At 42.4% G+C, this 25,467-nt stretch overlaps 1 protein-coding gene across 3 annotated transcripts in view; it reads left to right on the top strand.

The window, feature by feature from the left end:
* Positions 1-25,467, top strand: part of SMPD3 (sphingomyelin phosphodiesterase 3) — a 97,724-nt gene that overhangs the window by 22,867 nt on the left and 49,390 nt on the right. The window contains exons 2-3 of one of the 3 annotated variants that reach the window (XM_042438678.1): positions 12,499-12,594; positions 22,109-22,196. The exons of 1 other annotated variant lie outside the window; for it this stretch is intronic. The gene's annotated coding sequence lies outside the window, so the exon portion shown is untranslated. The remainder of the gene's footprint in view (positions 1-12,498; positions 12,595-22,108; positions 22,197-25,467) is intronic. One more of the 3 variants, XM_042438679.1, reaches the window with a different exon arrangement.

Raw genomic sequence — 25,467 nt, 5'->3', positions numbered from 1 at the left:
GGAGGTATGATGTTTCAATGATGCATGCGTCCTAAGAGTCCAGAAGCTACACCAAAGCCACGCTCCAATCCTTAGGGCTGGAGTGTGGCTTTAGTGCGACTTCTGGACTCTTAGGACTCATGCATCATTGAAACACCATACCTCCACTGTGACTCGAAGCAGCTTTATTTTGGCTGTCTGTAACAGGCCCAAATTTCACTTCCAGTTGCTTTTTAGCATCCGTCTGCTCTCCCCACCCTTATTTATGTTCCTTATTTATAGAAAGTGTTGCCGACCGATATTCAGTTCACTGATTCTCTTCCACATTAAAAAAAACCCCCAAAGTCTTGTGATGTATCACATCCAAGCTAGCTTACGATAATGGTTTTTAATTTTGGCATCCTCCTCCTCTTCCAATTACTGCTTAATCATCTGGTGTTTTCTTTTTCTATTAGGTTATTACTTTAGCTGAGAAAGGGCTGGGTTTTAATCGATTCTGTTTTCCACCATTTTCTTTTGTTTGGCTAAGGAAGGAATGGGTAAGCCTCGGAGGTATTGGAGCCTCCCTGGGTCACATCAGCACTGCTGCCAACAAAACTTCAAGTCACTAGTTGGTCAAACCCTTTTTGTGCCACGGGAAGGGTGCCCTCGCTGCCGTGGCGGTGGTTTTTTGGCACTCCTTTGGCACAGTGCATTTAAATGCTGCACCAGTGGGGTGCCGCGATGCCCCCCGTTGTGCGGTTGGGGTCGCAGTGTGATGCTGGTGTGGGGGCAGCTGGCGTGCATATGCCACGTTGGCATATAACGCCTGTCTAAATAGGCTCTTGGACTACTTCCTGAGATGTCACTTGAGATGTGGCAACTGTGGCTGTAAGTATGCCTGGAATCTGGTTTTACTCAGCAGATTAAAGCATAATAATTACGGCATAATAATGAGCATAGTAAAACACAGTTAAAATCATTAAAACAATCATAACAAGAACAGGACATAATGACGGACTTTACACTAGGTGACTATGAAGAGAGCCTTTCCAAAATAGACAGGAGATACATTCATTAAATCTTGACTAGTTTCCCCCAGAAGCCTAATTACAGTCATGAATGTTTAAGACTTTATATAATCTTGGGTGAGAGCATGACCTCTCCTGAATTGCTTTAATCTGGCAACAAAGCAAGCCACATGATTTCTTGCCTTTGCAGGATGAGAGGTACTACAGTTCCCAAAGAATATGCAACAATTTCCATTGTCTGCTGGGTTTATGGTCCTGTCTTCTCTGAATGATGGCGTTTGGGTGCCAGTGAATAATAGCGCAGAGCACCGAACAGCAATGACGTTGACAAGAGATATTGAATTCTTCCAATGGGCCCTTGACTCACAGGGCTTAAAAACTTCAGGAAGTAAAAAGGCAATCAATAATTCATTGTATGTTTTATGAAATGGAAATATTAAAAAAGACGCTAAGCCAGCCAGAGCCTTCCCTGGTTACAAAAAGCATTGTTCCTTTCATAAAATATACTTGGACAGGAGCCACCGCGTCTCCTCTGCCGTGCGGTTTCACCCAGGTTTCCCTAACCCGCCATTGCTCAGAAGGGTTGGATTACAGCTCCCATCACCCACAGCCAGCATCATCGCATTGGCCAGAATGATGGAAGTTGTAGTCCAACAGATTGGGAGGATGCCAACTTGCAGATGCTGCTTTAATATTACACATATTCCAGTATCTCAATTGGTGGGCAATTGTCGAGACAGGGTCATTTTTTACTCTGGAGCATGGTCAGTGCAGCTGGAAGTGATATCGCATCACCTCCAGTTTCCTCCTTCAAATTATTTTGGGGCTCAGTTTTTAATGGTGTGTTTTTAATATAACTGATATGTAACCTTTTTATATATATGTATAGTGCATTATTAGCTAAACTTTTGTTTTAAATTTTGTAAGCCACCTTGGGTCCTTTGGTAGGAGATAGGAATGAATGAATGAATGAATGAATGGATGGATTGATGGATTGAACTGATGAATTCTTCAAACTTCCAAAAAATGAGTGGTCCTCTGGCATTTGTGGATAGGAATGGAGCAGCCTAAGGATTTAACCAGAACTGTTGGGGACAGTGGGTTTAAAGGACAGTGGGTTTAAATATTTCTCTTGTCTGAATAAAAATTAATCTGTTACCTAGATAGAGTCCTGGACAGGGACTTGGAAGAAATCTTGGTTATGATAATCACTGAGGCTGTGTCTACACTGCAAAATTAATGCAGTTTTGACCCCACTTTAATTGCCATGGCTCAGTGCAATGAAATTCTGGGATTTGTAGTTTTATGAGATATTTAGCCTTCTCTGTCAGAGAGCTCTGGTGCAAAAACTTCCATTCTGATGGCGGAACAAATACAAATGCACATCTTCATGTGCAGTGTACAACTGTGTGTAAAGCACACCAATGCTCAATGCTCAGCCCTCTCCAACTTTGCTTTTGTCATCTTGAACTAAGTATAGCCATTCTGCATTGGACAACAATGTCCAAGCAGTTCCAGAGGGGGTCTTGTGTAAGATACCAACAGATACCAAGGTGTTGCAAATGAAATACTAGAAGGCCTCCATTGCTAACCATAGCAACTTCAGACTTAAGACAGGTGCTTCCTTCTGCCTAATGTTAGAGCCGGCCTTGCTTCCAAGCCTTCTAAGAATGCTAACCGAAGAGGTTTTATTTGTATATTCTTTTTGAACATTGACACTGAATACTTGGTTTCCCCCAATTACCACGCCACTAGATGTGGTTGCTTCTTATCTGACCACACTCCCGCTTGCGCATAGCGCACACTTAGAGCTGTTGTTGCCCCACTTGTAGGTGTCAAGCACTGGAAAATTGGAGAGCGCTTGTGGCTCCTGCTTTGTGTGGCAGCTGGTGATAAAAATGCTAATAAAGCTGTCTTTTCCTCCTCTTTTTTCATGAAGGTAATAGCTTCATTTTTATTCAGAAAAGAGAAATAGATTCGCTTCTTCTTCTTCACAAAAGGATTTTTTTTTAATTTCATTTAAAAAAATAATATATTTTAAAAGGAGCAGGTGAGGACAGATTGTCTCTTCGAGCAACACTTCATTTCCCGCACCTTCTTTGACTTCTTTCAAATCATTTTTGCCTTTTTAGCGGAGGTAGAAAGCAAGGATGATGGTGGCGAGAGGCAGGAGAGAGAGACTATTAAGAAGGCTTTTTGGGGAGGCTTGAAAATGGAAATCTAAATATAGTACATACTAAATGGGTGCCTTGCTGATATTCCGTTGATATTCTGCCACTTTTCCCCTTCAATGCACAGGTTTCGTTGGCGATAAGGCTCTTGGGCAATTGGTTTTTGCTCAATGCTGTGACTGGTTGTGAAAGGAGGTTGGTTGAGATGCTGCATCATGAGATGTAACTATAATGGTGGGACTCCATTTCTAGCTATATCTGACTATGAGCCCATACAGACAGGCCAAAATAAAGCTGCTTCGGATCACTTTGGAGGTATGCTGTTTAATGATGTATGCGTCCTAAGAGTCCGGAAGCTGCGCCAAAGCCACAGTCCTAAGGACTGGAGCACAGCTTATGGCCTCTTAAGATGTATATGTGTCATTTAAACAACATACCTCCAAAGTGACTTGAAGCAGCTTTATTTTGGCCTGTCTATTTGGGCCCTATGTCTCCTGCTCAACCCCCTAACTTTTCAGACTCCTGGAGATTAGGTTTCGATTCTCTGCTTGGCCATGAACTTGGGCAAGTCACATGCTCTCAACCTCAAGGGAAGGCAGTGGTGAACAAATCCTGCCAAAAATGATAAGGTTGTGTGTTGTGTACCTTCAAGTTGTTTCTGATTTATGGTGACCCTAAGGTGAACCTATCATAGGGTTTTCTTGGCACGATTTGTTCAGAGGAGGTTTACCCTTGCCTTCCCCTGAGGCTGAGAGAATGTGATGTGCCCAGAGTCCCCCAGTGGGTTTCATGGCTGAGTCGGGATTCGAATCCTGGTCTCCAGAGTTGCAGTCCAACACTCAAACTACCATGCCTTGCTGGCTCTTTAGTGTTGTCTTAGGGTCACTACAAGTTGGAACGTCTTGAAGGCACACAATAACCACAACCGCAAAGTGCCCCAACTGAAGGGTGTCTAAGGAGCAGCAGAAGACCGTCCTGGGTTCTAGTTTGAGTAGGGATATAAATAAAAGTTTATTATTATTATTATTATTATTATTATTATTATTATTATTATTGCATGGCATCTGTAGTGCTCTCCAGGTTGTGCGGCATGTTAGGAAAAGGCAATTGAGGAGATCCCTAGGGATCCTGCTGCAATCACCTTTTTCAATGTGATCCATAACTGGGAGACTGCTACCGATGTCACGTCCCAGTGCCACCCTTTGGTTGGGATACTGCTTGGTTGAAAAGTTAGTCCTATGGGGTCACGCTCAGCCATTAATAACTGTAAATGTGGGTCGTAAAAGTCACAAAATCGTAAGTCTGGTTTACGAGCTCATAAATATTGAAGAGGGTGCCATCGGGGCATGTATGCCAGTGTCTTGCCTTTCTTGGCGCAATAGTCTCTTTAGTGGTGCTCTGCAGCCTCCCTGGCTTCTCGCACATCAGTGACAGTCCAGTGGAAGATGTCTTGAGATAATTCTTGCCATTGATCTTTTTTTTAACATTGGTCCATAAACATGAATCTCAAAAGATACAAGACTGTAAATCCAGTTTAGAATCTCGTAACTACGGAAGAGTGTGGCAGCCATTGTAACAAAGAAACATTGCTATGTTACAGTGCTGTACTCCCACTAGCTCTTGTTCTCCAGTTCTTGGAACAATATGAACACGTTTTCTCCATCGACTTTAGTTCCATGGATCATAGCCTGTGATCTAAAGCGATTGGGACAAATGTAGGGTGAACCAAAAAACAAAACAAAACTGTGATTTAATTTGGGTCTGTATATCTTCTCGGTGTGTCGTTACTAAAATACTTCCCACCCACTCTCTGAAGAGTCAGAATGTTAAATTCGATTGAGTTTTTAATTGAATGCAAAATAAATGATAAGAATAAATGAAGGTTCCCTGCGCTCATCGAACATTTTCTTTCTCCGGCAAAAGCCAGATAAACGTATCTTAGAAGGTTACAAACGGAGACCAAAAGCAGCGACCACCTCTGACTCTTAGACCCCACTTTCATCCCCATCGTCCACTGAATGTAAATGCAAGAGAGAAGGAAGGGTTTAGAAAGTTTTCTCTCCAAAGGGTGAGATGATGAGAGAGTTTTTTGGCACACTTTTGATGTTGTGTGCCTTCAAGTCATTTTCAACTTAAGGCCAACTATCATTGGCAGGTTTCTTCAGAGGGGATTTGCCATTGCCATCCTCTGAGGCCGAGAGAGAGAGTGACTTACCCATGCTCACCCAATGGGTTTCCATGGTCAAGCCGGGATTCAAACCCTGGTCTCCGGAGTCCTAGTCCAACGCTCAAACTACTATACCGTGCTGCTGTCTGAGCTAATTTACTGTCAGGTATAAATTAATGCAGCTAAGGCCATTTTGAGAGTCAGCTGTGGAATTGTGGTTTTAGTGATGGACTAGGACCCCAAAGACCAGGGTCTGATTCCCAGCTCAGCCATGAAAACCATTGGGTGATCTTGGGCAAGTCACATGCTCTCAGCCTCAGGGGACGGCAGTGGCAAATCTTCCCTGAAAACTCTTGACAAGAAAAACACAACCCTTAGGGTTGCCATAAGTTAGAAATGACTTGAAGGCACACAACACAACAACAACAACAACAAAGACCACTCTGGTGCTCGGACAATAGATCCAAAGCTTCCTGGTAAACATGTGTGATCTCCTCAAGTATCTCTGGGTGCAGCATTGCAGAAATAATGCAGTGTGACAGCACTTTAACTGCCATGGCCTAAGACTATGGAATTCTGGGATCTGTAGTTTGTTGTGGCACCAGATCTCCCTGACAAGGAAGGCCAAATACCTCACAAGCCTACAGACTTCTGGATTTTATAGCACCGAGTCATGGTTAAAGTGGTGCCACACTACATTATTTCCGCAGTGCAGATGCAGCCTCTCGCTTTTGGCTTCAGTCTGGACTCATCTTCTGGCAACTCCATTTTTTTGGTTTTGGATTTGGCTCAGGACTGTTCTCTTTGTTTAACTTTAGGCTGTCTGGATTATGCTTCTGCATCTATGGACTTTGGATTTACACTCTCGCAAGCACTATATAGCGTCTTGGCCACTAACATTAACTCAAAATTCAAATGGCTCACTTTATTTGCTTCAATGAACCTTGCAAAATTTGTTGCATTAATTTGTTGTATTAATTGTTAACAATGCTTTGTTTTTAAACTTGGGGGGGGGGACTCACCAATTAAAATGACTGAAAGTGACCAGCTGCCAATTATTACCACGAATCAACAAATTAAGTAACATGAAACATTAATTGTTACTCAAACCGCTAATGTCAACGTTGTTTAAAATGCCTTTTTAAACGTGGTTTAAAATGGCTCTTGAAATTGTTGTTTAAAAATTGAACAAGGAATTGGGGTCACCGATGAATTTTTGATGAGTTATTTTCCAAGTGCCGATGTGACGTTAAATAATACAACGTTTTTTTTTGGAAACGGCTTTGAAAAAGAACAACTCGGGGGCAGAAAACGTGGCTATATTTTGAAAGAAAATAGAATCAAGCTGACCTCAAGTATTATAAGCAGCACACGATCTGGTTTTTGTCTTCTTTTAATCATTAGAAACCTAGCCAAGCAATACGGCAGAAGAAAACTTAATTTCTTTCTTTAATTTAATTCTGAACAGAGCGCTGCTGGGAACATATCAAAACCATCTCTTTTGTTTTCAGTTACTTGGGAGGTTCCCAGTCAACAAAAAGGTCAGTCAAGGCTGCATCCTTTCATCCGATCTGTTCAGCCTTTATGCAGAAAGTATTGCATGCAGAGAAGGCTCAGACTCAGGGGAAGGAGGAATGAAGATTGGAGGAAGGAACATCAGCAACCTAAGCTATGCTGATGACACAGTACTACTAGCTAAAGCACAACAAAGACTTGGAACTAACGAAAATCAAAGAAGAAAGTGCTAAAGTAGGCTTGACATTGGACATTAAGAAAACAAAAACAATGACTGTGGAGGTCTTTAATCAGAGGCTGGATGGCCATCTGTCGGGGATGCTTTGATTTGAATTTCCTGCATGGCAGGGGGTTGGACTGGATGGCCCTTGCGGTCTCTTCCAACTCTACGATTCTATGACTACAGAAGATGGATATGGATTAGATAGCTAGGAAATGGAAACAATCCAAAATGTCTTGTACGTTGGAGGATACGTTGGCTCAAAACACCTCCATGGTGTCTGTGGGTCTTAAATTCCCCTTCCAATCCATGCGCTCGATATCGGAGCATATGGGTGCATTATTAGTTAAACTGATTAATTTCTTAAAACACAGTAATGCAGATTCTAAAAGATTAGGCACTATATGTAAAGCACTGTGTAAATTTTACAGCACTCTCTAAATAGTTAATAATAATAATACCCCATGATAGGTTTGCCATGAATCAGAAATGATTTGAAAGCTTGCCACAACAAATATATATATATATATATATATATATATATATATATATGGGAAGACATCTACAGTATACTTTTCCTTTGGTGATGCCAAAGTGTTGTGGCGACAGTAATAAGAAATCACAGACTCTCAGCTGCAAAGGCTGTTGCTGAATATTCAGTAATAAAGCGACTGAAGAGGAACTTTGGGAAGAATTGGGAAGATGAGCGGTTGGTTTTCTTTCCACTCTGATCTAGGCCTAGATGACTGGAACTCATGTCTCTCTGCTGCAATCCCAGTGCTCTGTATACCCAGCACATGACACCTGTGTATTTGGCTTTAAAAACCCAACAACTCCAAAATGCTGCCTCCTTTTGCAAAGCAAACCTATTCTTCTATATCTTAACAGTCTATTTCACTAGCTGAGCACATCTCTTGTTTGTTTCCTAAGAGGTTCCCTTTCAGATTGCACCAAAAGCATTCATTCAGGCTGCAGTCTTTGCACTCTGTTATTTTATACTTTCAAGAGAGCAACTCATTTTCTTTAACTGTTCTGTTCATAATAAATTTTTTGGGGAGGTAGGTTCCTGCCCTATCTAGGAATGAGTGGCAGCGTGAGTTTGATGGCTGTTTTCTAGGATATAATACGCTGAAATTTCAACAGTAGAATGATTATGCTTGCTCCCAAAAGACAATCAGCTTGGAAGCCGGTTTTAAATGACTTACTCCTATTTAAAGTGATTTTGAAGTAAAGGAGGGGAGAAAAAGAGCCTAATTTCTAGGCTGGGAAAAATCTCCCATCCATTTTGCATGCTGATTTATTGTCGTTTGGAGCACCTGTGACTCAGCCTCCAAGGGCACTGTACCATAATTATGACAAGGAGGACTGACTTGCAGCCAATTTTTTTGCCGTGCATTATGGGAGTATTGAGAAGAAAACCTGGCTCAAGGGAGCAGCATACACATATTGAAGTAAATTGCAGAAACTCTGGACCTCTTTGGTTATTAGTCTTGGCAGGGAGCTGATTGCAGTAGTGTGTCTGCTGACATTTCAAAAGCCAAGGGGTGGATTCATGCTCCTCCTTGTGACCTGAAAACCCTCTCTTGATGTGCTCAGCTTCAAAGTAAAATTGAACATCAGTGCTTTGCATGTTGACTTAGAAGCAGGACTTTGGTCCGGTTTATTGTGATATAGAACCCCTGAGAGAGAAATATGGGTTGCAACATGGATGATTTATTCCTGCCGGCTTTGCTATGGTCATCTCCTGGGTCTGGTCTGGAAAGAACTTACATTGTTATGCCTCCTCTTTCTCCAAGGAGCTCAGGATGGGAGATGTGGTTCTCCTCCTCCAGTTGAATGCTTACAACAGCCCTTTGAGGTAGGATGGGCAGAGGTATGATGACTGGCCCCAGAGTCACCCAGTGAACCTCAGATATGGGTCAAGATTAAGTTTGAACTCTTTCCGGTCATGGTCTGGCACGCTAGCCATTGTGCCACACTGGTTTCCAAATGTTGACATGTTTGTTATGTGTGTTGCAGTTACAGGCAACCAAATGCACAACCAAAAGTGCAAGTGAACACACAATCTCATGGACTTGCGCACACAGAATAGAACTACGTGGGCAACTCCACTTCCACAAACTGGAAATGAATGTGTGCATCTTGCATCGTTCAAAAAGATCCAACAGCTTCTGTAGGGGAACATATACATGACTAAGAGAAGAACAGGATTCCAGCCATAGGGTCTCTCTGCAAATACAGAATCCTGTTAGTGCACTCTTAGCTGTTGCTCTTTTTCCAGGGAAAGAAGGCAGATAAGAGGGCAAGAGCCCACAGTACCAGTATAAATCTCTGCCAGCATATTCACACTTTATTTTATCTTCTTTAAAAATACATGCTTGTTGTGTGCCTTCAAGCTGTTTCTGATTCATAGCGACCCTAATGTGAAGCTATCAGGAGGGTTTGGGGGGCTGAAAGAGTGCAACTTGTTCAAGATCAACCAGCAGGTTTCTAAGGAGTTTACAGTATTGCACAAAGGAGATCGGAAGTCTATCCCATGAATATCCTGGAAAAATTCATAATTATGCGTAACGATTTCACACGAAACCCACCATTAAAGTGGTCACAAAGACGCATCAATGCACATCTTTTTACTTTTGGGACTTCAGTGACAATGCATGTCCGATTTCACTTTATTTGCACAATTGTGTGCGATAATCATTTGCGCAATTACTCGCCATTTTCGCTTCATTTGCGGAATGCTTTAAATGCGCTTTAATCTTTAATGTCAAAATCTGCCCCAGTGTGATAAAGTCTTAAGACCAAGCATAGATTCAAACCCTGATCTCTAGAGTCATAGTCTACGTTCGAACCACTACAGCAGGCTGGCTCTCTCTCAGTCTCTAGATATAAAAATATAAAAGACATATTACTGTACTTTCATTTTATCTCCTTGTAAATTCTTCTTTGCCTATAAAGGGTTTTACAGTACTACTAGCCAGATTTTCTTCACATAACCCTTGAGAAATTGGCAGCGACTCTTGCCAAGAGACAGAGATGTCCCACTTTTCAAAGACTGCTCACTATTTATTTCCCCTGTTTACCTGGACGTTCTGGTTGCTAAATTTAGGAAGCGAGAAAGAAGTTTTATAGATGCAAATATTTGGATACGCGGCCACAGTGTCTGACTGTTCGGCTCTCTATTTTCGGACTGTAATATTTGCGATGAAGCGAATATGTACAGACACATGCTGACACAGGAGTCCCTTGTTACAAAAATGGTCCAAAGCTTTGGGGAACTGTATAGTCATATATATAGCTCCTATGCTGTGTGTTGCGCACGCATGTGCACAAAGAGAGAGATCCAGTGTGGCATACAGTATTGGTTTGAACATTGGATATGACTCTATAGGAAGGTCGATAGGGTTTTGAGGGAAATAGGGTCAGCATCACTAGGGTTGGTGTGACCTAGTGCAGTAAATCATTATGGTGTCCTTCCCATTGACCACCCCACCATAACAGAATGTAGTAGTAATAATAATAATAATAATAATAATAATGAATGTATTTATATTTCCCCGCCTCTCCCTATGGATCGAGGTGAGGTTACAGCCTGATAAAATACATTCAAATACAGTTGGTAAAAATACAATAAGTATAATACAATACAATACATTGACAATAATAACTCCAATAAAAACTAGCTTTTTCATAATACAACGGTTTTTAACATTGGGATTGCAGAGTATCATCGTTGAAGATTGAAAGGATGGATGTCCCATACCTATATAGCATCCTTTACAATGTTTTCTTTACTAATGCTGTTGTGTGTTTGTGTGTATTGTGTGCCTTCCAGTCGTTTCCAACTTTTACCTAGGGTTTTCTTGGCAAGATTTGCAAATCCCACTAACCCTTTATACAAACTTCTTATTTGCATTCCATTGCTATAACTGGAATATTGTTATTAACTATACAAGGATTTTTTTTACTTCTGGTTTGTTGTGTTGTGCGGTTGTTACTGAAACTGTGTTACCTTCCACTTTGAGATGGTTGTTTTGGTTACCGAGGGTTTCTTGTTCCGTTTTTAACCATAAGCAGTTTATTAGAACTGTGATTTTGGCTGGTAACTTGGCATCTTGTAAGTGAAAATAACAACAACAACAACAACAACAATAACAAAGCTTTTAGTAAATTCTTCATACAAAAGGCAAAAATAAAGATATCAGGATTTCCTAGGGAGGGAAACTAGCCAGCAGGGCCTATCACTTGTAAAGAAGGAGAGAATGGATCTTGTCTTAGCCAGATTTATATGATGAAATCAATGGGAGTTTAGGCATAACTAATCTGTCCCATTTATTTCAGTGGTTCTACTCTAAGCCTATGTCTGGATCCAACCCTGAGTTGTCATCTTTATATCATTCCAAACTGGGGGTGTTATAGAAATATAGGACTGGATCCAGACAGTGGTTTGGACCATTTGTCCCAGTGGTTTCAGTCCATCTTCTTCAAACCTAACTCTGAATCCAGCCCTGTTTTCATTCATTTAACAGATTCATGAAATAACCACAAAAAAAGGTCTCATGACCACATGTTGTCATGTTCAAGCGATCGATTTATAGTGTAGTTGTTTCTCCTTCCACTGTTGTAAGTGCAAGTGTCTTTGCAATTTTTTGCTCCCTTGTAGTAAAGGATGGGGAAGTCTAATTCTAAATGTGTCCATCTTGCATGTGTCCATTAACCATTCCATCCTGCTTCTATATCAGTGTGTGCTCTTCTATGATGATGATGATGATGATGATGATTTTAAAAGAAAGATGTCATGTAATTATCTGGTAAAATGCACACTTATAAAATGCAATTTTATCTCAATATAGCATTTGGGATACTTTCTTGGAGAAGTGTGTAATCTGAAGGATGAGTGTGTTCTGACCTGCATAAGAGTCGATGAAATTCAAATCAGCTCAGCTGTCTGAAAATTGAGGATTGAACCAAATCCTCAGCAATCCCTGAGCCCTTATGGACATTTTCCCCCTCGCCGGTTCCTTTTTCCTTCCTTCATCTCACTTTCCGGATGCCACGCGTGCCAGTATGCCCACACGAATCAAGCTTCTCAGTTGCATCAATGTAATGTAAACGTAAATCATGATGCACAGTTTGGAGGGAAAAAAATGTTTTGCCTGAAACAACCAAAATGTGGTGAAGACAGTTTTCAAAATAAAACGAAAACTATGCAAGTTAGTCAGACGTTTTGCAGGCAGAAAAAAATAAATGCCACCTCGTCTTGCAAAAGGTCTTGTATAGCGATGCATAATTATTCTGAATTTCAAGCTGGGATGTAATCCAACACGCTCCTAACTCAGAGACAGGGGAGGAGCGGGGGAGCCGAGAAGAGCGAAATGGCTTGCTAATATCCCAGTCGTCACAAGAAAACTCTGAATTATGTAAATCTCATTTCAGGAAAGGAACCCCACAGTAATAAGCTTATGCTAGAGAAGACGAGGCTGGATGAAGTCTTGACACAGTAAAAGCCTTGAACAGAAGCCTCCTCTTCAGGTGGGTAACTTGTATCTCTCTCTAAGGGTTCTTTGGCATCCCAAAAGTTCGAAATGTAACATGAACAAACTTCCCATCACTTGTAATTGTGAACCTTAAGGGCTATAGTTTCTGGCTCTGACCAGTGTGGCACATTTGTCCTAAAACTAATGGTATGGAAACTGCCCTGGTTGATATTTAACTCATGTTTGAATGTAATGCTAACTAGGGGCTGCAACGTCATTGGGACGATAAATCCGCTCCATATTTTAATGGTGTGCTCCAAAGTGTTCCTAAATAGGTTCAGTACCATGAATAGTTCCTTTAAAGCCAGGAAAAATATGGAACGGATTTATGACCCCATACGAACCACTATGCCCTGCTTTCAGCTCCGACAGAACGCAGAGTGCCAAAGGTGCAGAAGTCGAATGAATGAATGGACTAGCAGGATCCGATAACAACATCTGGATCAGGAGCCATAAATCAAAGCAGAATCCAAGTAGGAGTAACAAGATAGCAAGAGTGAAGGGTCGTAAATCAGAGGGTCCGTTCTCACAGTAGACACAGGCTGAGAGGGAAACCAAGTTTGCTCCCAGCAAACGAAATGGGGAAAGGCCTTTGAATGATAAAGCCAACCGACTCGGTCCCACCCAACTTGCAGACCGTATGTTCATATATTCAGTACACTGAGTCAATATGATACTCACCCAGTCAAATGCACCATTAGTACAATATCACACTATCCAAAAGCCTATAGTTCTTGACTCTGCATTCCATCTGGTCCAATGGGACATCCAGAAGCAGAGCATGTCCTACAGATGAACACTCAAACTCTGTGGCCCAATAAAGAGAACACCTCACTCCAACTCTCAGGTAAATGGTTCCACTGTAAAAGCTGCTCTGATTCCTAAGGGTCAACAGAAATCTTGTTACTGTCTGCCTTCAAGTCATTTCTGACTTACGGAGGTGCTAAAATGAAGCTATCAAGGGGTTTTCCGCGGCTGAGAGGACATGACTTACCCAAGGTCAACCAGTGGACTTCCATGGCTGAGCAAGGAATCAGATCCTGATCTCCAGAGTCATACTCCAACTACACCATCTTGGCTCTTGACAAAAATCTACCCTGCCATAGTTTTTTGTGGGTTTTTCAGGCTGTGGGACCATGTTCTAGAAGAATTTATTCCTGACGTTTCGGCAGCATCTGAAGATGCCAGCCACAGATGCAGGTGAAAAGTCAGGAATATACTCCTCTAGAACATGGCCACATTGCCTGAAAAACCCACAAAAAACTATAGATGCCGGCCACGAAAGCCTTCAACTGCACAGACCCTGCCATAATTCGAGGTCAGTAGAACCATCCCTCCCTCGAGGCAGAAGAGAACAAGACTTTGCCCACTTCTGTATGACAGCCCTTTCAGTGTTGAAGAATGCGCTTAATGAATCAATCAATCAATTGTGTTTGTATTATTCAAGAAATCAATCGGTTAGTAGCATTTATAATTCCACGCTGCTGCTAGGACAGCTCTTGCTTTCTAGTTTTCAGTCTAAAAAGCCATTGGAGGCTGCCTCCTGCCATATGATTAAAATCAGTCCAAGGCCTGCCTAAATAAAAAAAGGTTTTAAAAGGTGGAAAAAGAACAGGGTGGGGGCTAAAAAGACCTTCTGTGAAGGGGAGTTCCACATTCTGGAAGCAGATATTAAATCCCATATCCTATGCCTGTGAAGCTGGTGGGACCAAGAGAAAGCTCTCCTCGAAGATCTTAGATCTTAGAATCCAGGGCAACAAGGTCACAACCTTCAAATATGGTCCTAGGATACACATATTGGCCATGGCCTGCAGGATTCCCTGGTTCAATGAAGTGGCTGATGGCTGCAAGGAAGGTGTTGTCGTCGTTGTGTGCCTTCAAGGCATTTCTGATTTATGGCAACCCTAAAGTGAACCTGTCACTGGGTTTTCTGGGGTTGAGAGCTTGTGACCACCCAAGGTAACCCAGTGGGTTTCCATGGCCAACCAGGGAATCGAACCCTGATCTTTGGAGTCCTAGTCCAATATTCAAACCACTACACCATGCGCATTCTCACAAGGAAGATGGCGAGCTTGAAAAACTTATTGCCTGGGATGCTCAATTATAGGCATGATGTGAGAAAGTATACCATGTGGCATCCAATTTTTCAGCGAAGAGGATAGTATGGCAGCCATAGCGTTCTTTCTTAGGCTTTTAACTGTTTTTATTGACCTTTATGTCATCGTGTTTAATCTCCTGTAACTTTGGGTGTTGCATTTCAGAATATATGGTTTTCATTAGAGAATCTTGACTCTTGGGGAAAGTGTGCTGAATAATACAGAATTGTTCCTTGCAAAGTGAGAATGTTGGTGCATAGAAACAGGATCACCACCATTTTGGGGAAGAGGTGCACATGTCCCCTGCTTTCGTCTCCCCCTCCTTTCTGTCCAGAACATGCAAAACCGTGATTTGCAACCTGTGTCAGTGAAGGACGCCAGGCTCTTTGCGAAGGAACAAATCTGACTAGCTTGTAGCATTTGACCTTTAAAGAAACTGATTTTCCTCAATTTCCTGACCAAGGCACTGAAGGAAGCCTTGCCCAGAGAAGCAAGCCTCCCGTGAGAGTAATAGGGAGGGAGGAATTAAAATAAAAATCATTAATAATGCACATTGCCCGAATTAAGGCAGCTGGCCCATTCCTTATGCAGTGTTTGAATTAGTATAATCTCATTTCCCCTTATTTCCTGTGGAGTCTTTGTTAAATCCTATTTTGTTGTTGCATGAGGTTAGGCCTTTCTAAGCCTGTTTTCTTTCCAGAGAGAGAAGGAGAAGATATAGTAATGACACATGGAAGGAGTTGGCAAAATAGTTTTTTGTGGGTTTTGGGGGCTGTGTGGTCATGTTTATTCCTGATGTTTTGCTAGCATCTGTGGCTGGCAACTTCAGAGAATGCTGGAATGGAAGTGAGTGGGATATATAGTCTGACCCTGGGGAGGGAGGAGTGATTTCCATGTACCCTGGGTACCCACACAGTGTGTGTGTGTGTGTGTGTGTGTGTGTGTGTGTGTGTGTGTGTGTGTGTCCCCAATTCTCTTCCATGTCAGCATTCTCTGAAGATGCCAGCCACAGATGCAGGTGAAACATCAAGAATAAAGACTTCTAGAACATGGCCACATAACCCCCAAAAAACCCCACAAAAAACTATGGATGCCAGCCATAAAAGCCTTCGACTTCACAAGTTGGCAAAATCTCCCCCCCCCCCAAGTTATGGGATATTTTGAATTTTGTTGTGGTTATGTGCCTTCATGTCAGCTCTGGCGTATGATGACCCTATCCTAGGATTTCTTGGAAGGATTTCTTCAGATCAGGTTGGACATTGCCTTCCTTTTAGGCTGAGAGAGAGTGACTTGGTCAAGGTAACCCATGGCTTCCATGGATAGGTTTCCATGGCTAGGAGGGAGTCAAACACTGATCTTCTGGAGCCCTAGTCCAACACACAAACCACTACGTCTCCCTGGTTCCTAGAGAGGTGGTGGGATATCCTCTTCTGCATATCTTCAAAAAGATACTAGACAGCTGCCTGTTGCTGGGGATGTTCTACCTGGAGATCTGGCTAGCCCATGATTCTATCCCCAGAAGGCAAAATATAGGTGGATTTGCTACTACCCACAACATACAACTTGCTCTTTCCCAAGTCCCTAAATAAGTACCGTTAACAAACTCAAGGAGTCTGTGCCTTGAAAGAATGATTAAATCACTAAAAATGAGCACCTGCCCACTCCTTGTCTTTAGGTAGGTTATTAACCTCCCCCTCTTTTGTTCATTTACATTTTTTCAAAAGGTTAGAATGGCAAAAAGTGCTTTGTTTCTGTCTGAAGCACTTGCTGTTAGGTGAACTGCTTCTCTTCTAGGTCTTTCCTTTGCATACTGAGTTGCCTTCCTTGCTCATACCTGAATTGCATTGATACAGGTTTGGCATACTTGTCATTCCAGCTGCTTAGCAATTAGAGAAGGGTGACTGAGGAAGTCAATCGTTTCCATGCAGCCACTATGGATAGATTAAAGGAGAAGTTTGGGTTGCGGCGGCTTAGTGGTTAAGATGCCAGGTTTCATGATCGGAGGATCAGAAGGTTGGCAGTTTGAAGGCCGAGGGCCACATAGTGGGGTGAGCTCCCTTCACTAGTTTCAGCTTCTGCCAACCTAGCAGTTTGAAAGCATGCAAATGCAAGTAGATACATAGGTACCACTTTGGTGGGATGGTAACCACGTTCAGTGCAGTCTTGACCACTGGAGTAGTCCTCGGACAACGGTGGATCTTCGCCTTTGTAACAGAGATGAGCACTGTCCCTTACAGTTGGTTACGACTAGAGTTTCATGTCAAGGGACTACCTTTATCTTTAAGGTCGAAGTACTGCAGTCTGTTCCCCAGTTGTGGCTCTGAAAGGTTTATTTGCATGGGAGGTTAACTACATATTCATGCCTTCCAACTGTCCTGATCTGACATGGATAGCCCTGATTAATCCTTTGACCTCCCACTTTTCCAGCTGGCACAGTGCATGCATAACTATGTGACCTTAATATCGAATAAATGAAAAGCCCGGAGCATCACAGGGAATGACCAACTGGATTCAGGCTAAAAACTGTTGCCTGATGGTAGAGCCGGTCCAGATGCCTCTCCTCTCCTTGCATTCTGACACTCCACCCTTTCTCCAAATACCAGCTTGCCAAAAAAGCCCTTTTCATTTGCATGTACCTGGCCCTGGCACAACGTGGAAAGAATCCTAGGACTGTTTAAAGAACTGAAGCGCCAACCATTCATTCAGGCAGCGGTTCCCATGCCAACCATGTTCCCTCCGGGATGCTATGTGTGAGAGAGACAAATGCCACGGAATTAAAACCAAGCATGCTTAAGGATTGGGAGACCTTTTCCATTGGGGGTACTTTTCTTCCGTGTGTTTCCAAAGTTGATTTTGATTTGCATGTGAGTGTTTGGGCAAATTGTCCTTTGGCCCTTTCCTCCTTGTGTTACTGCAGTGACTGAAGACTTCAGTCTGTAGGTGCACATAGGTCTAATCTGCATTGCATAAGTAATGCGGTTTGACACTGCTTGAACTGTCATGGCTCCATCCGATGGATTTGCGGCACCAGAGCCCTCCGACAAATAAGGATAAATATCTCACAAAAATACCAGTCCTAGAATACCATAGCAGTTAAAACACTGTTAAACTGCATTATAGCAGATTACACCAGGTCAAATAAGATTTGTTCAGAGGAGGTTTGCCATTGCCATCCTCTGAGGCTGAGATGGTGTGACTTGCCCAATGGCCAAGCTGGGATTCAAACCCTAGCATCCTAGTCCAATGCTCAAACCGCTATGCCACGTCGGCCCCCATTCTTTTCCAACAAGTCTATAGGTATTGGAAAGCTTTGGATCCAGAATGAAGGTAAATCACAGAAGACGATCATCTTCCAACCTTATACCCTCCATGGTTCCAAATGGCCCAGTTGATCGAATCAGACCAGCATGATCAATTTTTGTTCTCTGTGCCTCCGTCTCGTCAAACGGGAAACGAACTTTGTAGTCTGGTTGTGCAAGAAGCGCGGTGTGTCAGAATTAACACATCGCGTTGCCTGGAAGCGGAAATTAACCACCTGATCGAATGCGTGCCTTATAAATATTGAATCTCCCTGCCTTCTAAATATAGAAAGCGTATTAAAGCATCTCGCTAATAAGCAGATGGCCTCTCTTCTTTCCCATTTGCCATCTTTATCCACTCCAGTCCCCTCTGCTATGATTTTAGGAGGAAAAACTCATCACTTGACCTTTTTTCCTCTCTCTAGTTGCATTATTTTTCTGGAAGAGGAGAAAGCCAGGGATGTGCAAATATGTCTGTCTCTTTTTTGCTGTATTTCCATATTTCCAGTTCCAGTTCCATAGTGGATTGTGATGGGATTTGGAGTTTTCCCTCCTACCTACTTTGAAATCTGTGCATATGTTTGAGCATTCCACCCAATGCATAGATTTTGGTATGCAGTTTTAAAAAGTATACATTTATATGCAGTTTTCCTCGCTCACTAAAGCATATCCATGCTGTTTTCAGCCATAGGCATATTAGGTTATGTGCATTTTCTAAAAGTAGGCATAGTTTTGTGAACATTTGTGTCTTTGCCAGAAAGTGTCACACTGCAAGCCTCAAAATATACAGATTCCCCAGACTCACTAATTATATGCCTCCATAAATAACAACCAAAATGCACTTTTACTTTAATTTGGGTTGTGTCTACATTGCAGAATTAATGTAGTTCGACACCTCTTTAACTGCTATGACTCAATGATGGGATTTGCAGTTTTTTGAGATATTTAGCCTTCTCTGTCAAAGGGTTCTGATGCCACAATAAACTACAAATCCCAGGATTCCATAGCAGGAAGCCATGATAGTTACAGTGACATCAAATTGCATTAATTCTGCAGTGAGGCGGCAGCCTTGGTATCCTTTTATGGTATATTTTATTATGCATAGAAATGAATCATTCCTTCGGAAGCCTAAGAAATGTTCTCTTTTCAGTCCTTTCCAACCAGCTTCTTTATCTTGAGCTTGATCATATAGTAAGGATATTACCAGACTTTTTATTTTCCTGACCTATTGTAACATTTATGTTTATTACTTTATTATTACTTTATTTATTGTGAAGGCGAAGGCTTTCATGGCCGGCGTCCATAGTTTTTTTTTGTGGGTTTTTGGGGCTATGTGGCCATGTTCTAGAAGAGTTTATTCCTGACGTTTCACCAGCATCTGTGGCTGGCATCGTATGACTATTTTCATAGGGAACTTCAAAGCCAATACCAGGTTTCTTTTCCATCCCTCAGCAGGCAGTGGTGCCTCGCGTTTACATCTGGCACCTCTCCTAGTGTGTTAGCAGCTTAATCCGATTGCGGTGAGCCGATTTTTAAAATATGCACCCGGAATTGGATTGCATACTGAAGACGATATTGATGGATCAGAAGTGGAGTAGGGGAATGCATATTGAAGGGTACACATGCTGTCGCACAACTCTAGTGACAGCTCATTGAAATGGCAATAGAAAAATGAAATCAAAAAAGGGCCTGAGACCAGAGGCGGCCGCTAAGAATATATTTAATGTTTTAAATAGTTATATCCTTTGTGCATCGCTTTGTGTGTCCTGGTTGGGAGCAAGTGGGAGGGAAAAGAGAGAGTCCTGCCCTTCAAGCAAAAGCAAACTGCTGCAACATCTCCTGAGTTGTGTGTTGTTCTTCATTAATGCCTTTTCCTATCTAACTATAACCAGCTAAGAATATATTTGATGTTTTAAGTAGTTATATCCTTTGTACATCACTTTGTGCATCTTGGAGAGGAGCAAAAAAGAGAGTCTCGCCCTTCCCAGTAGGCGCAAACAAAAGTAAACTGCTGCAACCTCTCCTAACTTGTGTGTTGTCTTTCCTTAAGGACTTCTCCCATCTTGACTGCAATCTGATATTGCTTGGCCACCTGTGTGCCCTGGTTTTCATCTGCAAAATGTTGGATGGCTATGCGGTTCCATCCAGGCAGATCAGAAAACCTAAGGGTTTTTATCTAGTCTCAGCACACACGGCTGGCGGATTGCGCCTGGCTTAGCGGGAGACAGGTTGTTCAAGGCCCCCGCTGAGCGAAATTAAGATAAGAGAGGGTTGTTCCATCACAGAAAAATGATCACCGTTCTTTTCCTTTGTTGCCTCAGCTCCAAAGCCAGCTTGCCTTCCAGTGGCGCTCTGATTGTGTTGTTTCTCGTCAAGGTTTCCGACCATCTCTCGGCTGGAGGCTGAAAGCTTTTGATCAATACGGCACAGAAATCTGCTGGCTGACTCCTTGCCAAAAAACAGCCCATGATGAGCGCTGGTGACTGAAATATTTAGCAGCTGGGTCTTGTCTATAAATCACTTGGAAAGGGTGGCGAAGAGATGTATATAAATGTTTAATGATTGCTGGCGAAAGGATGAGGTGGGGATTCGAACTGTAGCCACTAAAGATTAGTTATCACCACCTTTCCATTTATTCTTGGAGCCTAAGGAAATGGTGCATTCCCCCGTTCCTTAAGGACTGGGGCGCTTCTGTGGCTAGAAACCTCAATATCGGATGCTGAGGATCACTAGTTCTGCATGCATACCTTCCAGCATTTCGCAGATGTAAACCATGATGTGTGTGGCCAAGAGTCCTCTTGAGAAACAGCGAGTTGTAAGATGTGGGTGGTAGTAAATCTCTATTCCTATATTCTGGGGATAGAATCATAGACCCCCTGAGTCCAACCTGCTCAGTCCAGGATCTCCAGCTAGAACATCCCCCCCAAGGAGCAGTCCATCCTCTGTTTGAATACGTCCAGAGAACAAGGTCCCACCATCTCTCTAAGCAATTGGTTCCATTGCAAGACCACTCTCACTCTCAAGAAATTCCTTCTAATGTTCAATCCAAATCTGTCCTCCTGTAACTTAAAGCCATTAAACCTGGTCTTACCTTCTGGGGCAGCAGAGAACAAACCTACCCTCTTCTCTTTAAGACAGCCTTTGAGGTATTTGAAGAGTGTGATGATATTCACCAAGACCCTTAACCAAGCTGAACATGCTAAGGTTCTTCAGCCTTTCCTCATGTTTCGTTCTCCATGCTTCTTATCCATGTTGGCCTTCTCTGAACCTCTTTCAACTTCTCTATTTGTTGTTTGTTGTGAAAATGCTCATCAGTCCAGGCTTCTTCTCATCAGGGATTCTCACCATCGGAGGGTTTTTCCACCATGTTTTCAGTACAGTAGGCCCAACTTTTGTGGATTTGGTTGTTCGCATTAATCTGTTCTTCCTAGGAATCTCTAGGTTCTCCTGTGCAACTCTATGGCCACCTTTCACCAGATGTTGCACTATAGAGGACATAGAGATTCCTAGAGAGAACACTTCTCCAGGCATTTGTAGGTCCTCCAGCATAGTTCTATGGTCAGCTTCCAGCAGATGTTGACCACAGAGTTGTGCTGGAGGACCTAGAGGTTCCTGGAAAGGTGTTATTTCAGGTTAAAAAGACAGTGGTTTTTTATTTGCAGTTTTCCACCTTCCTGTGCCCTTAACCCCTGCGAATGTGGAGGGCTCACTCTATTTTCAAATACCCCTTCCATCCCTAGGATGGTGTTGCATCTGTTAAAGAGGTACAAAACTAAAATAAGTGTATAGTGCAAACACGTATTACGTTACTCCATTTGTTCCTCTTCTCCTGGGCACTTGAATGCCCATGGAGCTGTTGTGGTGGTAAAGGTGGCATGTATAGCATGGGGTAGAGACAGAAGTATATCTGCTTGGTGGAACTTTATGCTCCCAACATGTAGGTTCTTGGTCCAGATTTGTGTACATATCTCACTCCATCCCTCTCTCTGTCTTACACCCAGTCTTTCTTTTCCCCGCATGTGGACCAGCCATTGTAAGACCCAATAAAATTGGGTGGATTGCAAGGTTTGTGTACCTTGTGGTGACATTTCCCTGTGAAACATTTATATTCCAGATCTCAAGTGCAAGAACAAGAGCAGAAATTGCATACATCCCATGGTGCACTTAGCAGCCTTTCTGCGCTGAGCTCTTAAAACATAATAGTAAGTACGGGACTTTAAAAATATGTATTGAGCAAAGCTTTGGATTTTTAAAAATCATTATTAGCTCCCCTGTATAATTTAGCCCCAGTGAACAAGTTTCTCTTGTAGCTGAAGAACCAAAAGTGGCCTCAGCTTGGGAGGAAGTATTTGTGCTTTTACTGGATGCATTTCACATTAGTTTAAAGCAGCAACTGGGAATGGTGTGCATGTGTAGGTATCTATGTGCGTAGTAGCCATGCTACGGTACCAACAGTGTGGGTTTTATTTTGAATCCAGTGTGTAGCCCAGAACCACAAATCCCTTGACACCAACAGTGCCAAATAATGGCAGGGTTTTATGTAAAAATAAATCCAAATGACATGCCAGTGTTGCCTTCTTAAGCACTAATAATCGGCATAGGACTGGCACTGTAACAATAAAGGCATTTAACTAAAAGAACAGCGTGCGTTGCTAATATTAAAATACTTAGGCTGGAGAATGTTGATCTTAATGTTACTCCTATAAGAAAATATTACTGAGCCAGAAAGGAGTAGTCTTTGGGGTGGGCAGGAGGAATTGCTTATAAAAGGCATGCATTTTCTCCCATTTAAAGAGATTAAGGAACAACAGCAGAACTAGAAAGAGATAAAATGTGCCATCTTGCAGTCCAGACTGAAGGTGCATTTCTAGTGTGGAAATAATGCAGTTTGATACTAGTTTGGATGCTGTAGCTCTAATCTATGGAAACTTGGGATTTGTAGTTTGACCAGGGTCTTTCACCTTCTCTGCCAAAGCATGCTGATGACTCACAACAACTGCAAAATCCTAGGTTTCTGTAGGCTGGAGCCAGGGCAGTTAAAGTGGTGTCCAACTGCATTATTTCTACCTTGTAGATGCACCCTGAGTTCACATTTAGGCCTTTAAATGTGCATCAGGTAATCCAGGCCAGGACTCAAATCCAAAACTCAAGAATATGGAACATCAATTCACCAGTTCAAAGATTAATCTGTAAAACCAATACGGAAAGAGATCTTTTTGCACCGTTGAGACTAGCCACCTTCTTCCTTTCAGCTAGTCTCAAAGGTGCTACAAGATCTCTTTGCATGTCAGTTCACCAAGTCAATGTTGTTCCTGAGCATTACTTCTTTAACAGAAAATTTGGTACCGGAGGCAGAAATCGCACGGGAAGAAAAGATAGAGGAGGAGGAGAACAATTCAACATGTTCCTGCACACTTTTTATTCATAACTAACAATATGCAAATGTCAAATGAAACAACCAGGTCTTGCATAAGATCAGCCTTGCATAAGTTAGCAAAGACATTTTGACCTTTCTAGAGATCAGTGAAGAAGAGGCTTCTTCTAAAATACATCCAAGGACATTTTTCCTTCCTTTCACCAGCCTCTAGTTTCCTTATGATTTTCATTTTGGTGGCTGGTAGCCATAGTGGTTTGAGCATTGGAGGCCAGGGTTTGATTCCCAGCTCAGCCATGAAAATCTCAGCTTCAGGGGAAGATTTAGTTGTGTCAGTCTGTAAAGTCAGTATATAAAGGAATCTTGTAGCACCTTTGCGACTAAATGACAGAAAGAAGTTGGCAGCATGAGCTTTTGTAGACTGAAGTCTACTTCCTTGGATGCATTTGTTGCTTAAGCAGTTTGTCGGCTCATTTACTAAGTCAGTTGAAATCATAACTTTTGAATTCTTATTTTAGGCTAGAGGTTGAGAAAGTCTTGACTATGCAGCCTTGAATGACCCCGCATGAGAAGGACTCATTTGGCTACTGTTGAGGTGCTTGGTCAAACAGCCAAGCCTTTTAAAGGCCAGGGTCCAAGCTTGGACCTTGCGGTTGGTTATTTGCAAAGGCTAGACTCTCCATTGCCATCATGTGAAGATTTGTGGTGTAACTGTCTTAGTTTGTGGGTAAATGCTGGCATGGTTTCCATATGTGTCTGGGATGTATGATTTGGCAGTATAGGTATACCACATTGAAACATACCTCATTGAAACCAAGTGAGCCTGATTTAGAGGTCTGGGCATAAAGGTATATAGAAATGACTGAGGCAAGGGAAGACTCCAGTTCTTATTCTGGGAAGCTAGAAAATGCCAGGATTTTAAACTTGCAATTTTTCAAGCTTCCCAAACGAACAGCCAATTCATACCCTCTTTCCTCCTGAGAACAGCTCGCATGAGCTCAATGCATGAACCGTGTAATGGGAAGAATCCATAACTCAGTAATATATTCTTTGTGTGCAGAAGATCTCATGTTCAGTTCCCAAGGCATCCACTTAAGATGGTGTGAACCGGAGTTAATTCCCAACTCGTGTAACCAGTGCTTGGGAAATTTTCTTTTTTAAATAAGTCCCCGAATTTCCCCTGTTGGCATTTTTTAATGTCAGTACCATTCCCCTCAAGGGCTCTGGCTTTTGGCAACTGGCTAATAGTGGCATCCTTAATGCCATCCTTAACTGGAAGGTTGTCAAACTAGGCTTCAAGCTTGAAGGGCAACATCACTTAGCATGGCAGTACCACAGCAAGTTAAGTGAAAACATAGCTCAAAAATTGTGTCGTCTGAAAGGGCCTCTGCTGGACATTCAGGGCTTCCCATCACTGTGTCATTTTCTTCATGTCCAGCTCATATATTTCTTTTCAACTTGGGTCTCACTTTGCTCTTCCTCCCTCTTTTATTGCTAAGCCTTATAAGTCCCTTTGCCGAGGGCATTGGTATTTGACAAGGATGCACACTCTTCCTATCGCAGGGACATTTCCCCCCGCGATAAGCCAGCAATTTTGTTTTCCCTTCTGGCGGCAGACTCTGCAACAAACTTCTCAAAGGACATAAGCTCTTCCATCTCAGGCATGGAGATATATTGCTTTCTCTGGCTGGCAATCCCAGCTGCGAACCAACAGCTGTCTGGAATATTTTTCACAAAGCTCCTCTCTTCCTTCCCAAAACTCCTCTGTTTTCCCACAGGACCCTGTTACTTAGGAGATTACCGCAGCATTAGTGACGATTTTCTTGGGGGCAGTGCTACATACAGAGAGACTTCTCTCTCTCTCTCTCTCTCATCTATCTATCATCTCTATCTCTATCCTTCTCATTTTCTCATTTTGCCCTTTAGTATGGAAAGGGAAGAGTCATCCAATAAGAAGAAGAAATAGAAGCAAGAAATAAAACATTTGCCATTATTTCGCCACCCCTGCGCCCCTCAGCTGTTGTGTTTCATTCCTGGCAACTAATTGCAATTTCTAAGCTCTCGCGAATGCTGTTTTTGTAACTGCGAGCAAAGTAATG

Source organism: Sceloporus undulatus, chromosome 8 (assembly GCF_019175285.1).
Source record: "Sceloporus undulatus isolate JIND9_A2432 ecotype Alabama chromosome 8, SceUnd_v1.1, whole genome shotgun sequence".
In the NCBI taxonomy this organism is placed as follows: domain Eukaryota; kingdom Metazoa; phylum Chordata; class Lepidosauria; order Squamata; family Phrynosomatidae; genus Sceloporus; species Sceloporus undulatus.
The sequence above is the reverse complement of the archived record's forward strand: the minus strand, read 5'-3'. Positions and strand labels throughout refer to the sequence as shown.